This window comes from Penaeus chinensis, chromosome 15, assembly GCF_019202785.1.
Source record: "Penaeus chinensis breed Huanghai No. 1 chromosome 15, ASM1920278v2, whole genome shotgun sequence".
Taxonomy (NCBI): domain Eukaryota; kingdom Metazoa; phylum Arthropoda; class Malacostraca; order Decapoda; family Penaeidae; genus Penaeus; species Penaeus chinensis.
The window spans coordinates 6,965,949-6,968,448 of record NC_061833.1 but is presented as its reverse complement, the minus strand read 5'-3'; positions in this window follow the sequence as shown (position 1 = coordinate 6,968,448).

The following is a 2,500-nucleotide window of genomic DNA, read 5'->3' as shown; positions in this document are numbered from 1 at the left end:
GTGTGTGTGTATGTGTATGTGTGTGCCTGTGCCTGTGAATATTCATGCATGCGCGTAAGAGTGTTTGTTCTCATGTATGTCTGCATGTGTGTGTGTGTTTTAGTGCTCGTGTGTCTGTGTCTATGTATGTGTGCAAGAGTGTGTATGCTTGTGAGTATGTATGCGTGCGTGCATTTTTATTTGTTTGTGTCTGCATGTGAGTTCGGGCTAGCGTGTGTGTATGTGTGTGTGTGTGTGTGTACGTGTGAGTGTGAATGTGTGTGTGCGTGCGTGTGTGTAGGTGTGTGTATGCATGCGGGCTAACGTGTGTATATTTGTGTATACGTATGTGTCTGTGTGTGTATGTATTTGTGCGTGTGTGCGCAAGAGTGTGTGTTTGTGTGTGTGTGTGTGCATGAGTGCATGCATACGTGTGTTTACACGTGTGTGTGTTTTTGTGTGGGCACGTGTGTTTGTGCGTACATGCGTGTATTTGTGTTTGTGTGTGTGCTTGCGTACTTGCGTATGTACTTATGTGTGTGCCACGCACGAACACACATACACAATATTTCTCCCTAAAAGTACCGTGCAGCAGGTGTTAGCGAACAAGATCGGAATTGAACCCGAAACCTGTACTGAACACCTGTATCGTGCTGCAGTTAGTGCGCGAGATGCAGATTTTTCTTTACAATTGGCTTCCGTTCTCAGAAACATGTCCCGAATACTTAATGTTTGGCTGCAGTGGGATTGTGTCTCTGGAAACACAAGCTGTATATATATATATGTGTGTGTGTGTGTGTGTGTGTGTGTGTGTGTGTGTGTGTGTATGTGTGTGTGTGTGTGTGTGTGTTTATGTGTGTGTGTGTGTGTGTGTGTGTGTGTGTTTGTGTGTGTGCGTGCGCGCGCGCGCGTGTGTGTGTGTGTGTGTGTGTGTGTGTGTGTGTGTGTGTGTGTGTGTGTGTGAGAATATTTACTTACATACAGACACACACACACACATATAGTAAATATATGTGTTTGTGTTTGTGCACACACATATTTCGCGTATTTTTTCCTTTTTTGATGTTGAACAATCAAAACTATCTATATTTCAGTTACGAACAATATGGAAATCCCACGGTTCTAACAGTTAAGTAAAGGTTGATCAAAACATTTACGTCAAACTGCCCATGTTTCACGAGTGCACTTATTAATTAGTTAATTATCATTATTATTATTATTATTGTTATTATTATTATTTATTATTATCATTATTATTATTATTATAATTATTATTATTATTGTTATTATTATTATTATTATTGTTATTATTATTATTATTTTATTATTATTATTATTGTTATTATTATTATTATTATTATTGTTATCATTATTATTATTATTATTATTATTATTATTATTATTATTATTATCATTATTATTATTGTTATTATTATTATTATTATTATTATTATTATTATTATTATTATTATTATTATTATTATTATTATTATTATTATAATGTCTATAGATTAAGCGTTTAGTACTTTGATTTTATCAGAGATTTTTACCATACTGCTTTTGATTTCCTCGTTTAAAACATACCGGATTAGCGATTTCTTCTGCCTTTTTTTTTTTTTAGTCTGTTAACGTTGCTAATTACTGTGATGCCATCATAGAACAGAAAATAAAATCCATGATCAAGAAATTTTGTTGAGTTGAGCAGTTGGTTTCTTTTACACACACACACACACACACACACACACACACACACACACACGTGTTCATGCACGACACACACATACAAACACACAACTTCATACTCATATGTACATAAACACATACCTAAAGCAGTGTTACTCATCTGACTCTGGCACTATAATGCTTAAATTCGAAGTTTATAAAGATAATGAAAGAACTTATTAAAAAAAAAAAAAAAAAAAAAATGATAACATATATCTCTCACCCATAGACACAAAGGCTTTCGCTCTAACTATATATGCTATGGACAAATTCCGTCCAGATTACATCTCTAACATTAAGACGTTCTGTATTCATAACAAACACCCTCTGAAGCGTGAAATGAAAAAGGGAAGGCAAAAGTTGAGAGTTTCCGGGGTTTTTTTTCGTTACAAGAGAGCGTTACGCATGTACGAGTATGGGAAACTCAGGCACAGTATTTATGACAGTGTGTGATTGCGTGTGAGTTTCATTCCTTAATTTGTTTTTGGGTACGTCGAACATAGGTTTTAGTAATAAATGAGCCTATCAATTTCTTTTTTTTCTTTTTTTTATCTCTCTTTACTCATTATCCATATTATCCTAATCCTTCTTTATCCACATTATTCTTTACTTCCGTCGGGAAACGATGAGAAAGATGGGGGTTAAGGTCAGAGAAGTAAGGTGGGGGAGGTAAGGAAACCAGATAGGAGGAAGGGCAGAGAAAGAGGTGGACAGGAAGCTAAGGGAGAGAGGGGAGGGGAGCAAAAAAGGGAATAAGGAGAGGGGAGAGAAGGGAAGAGGGAGAGGTGGGTAGAAAGAG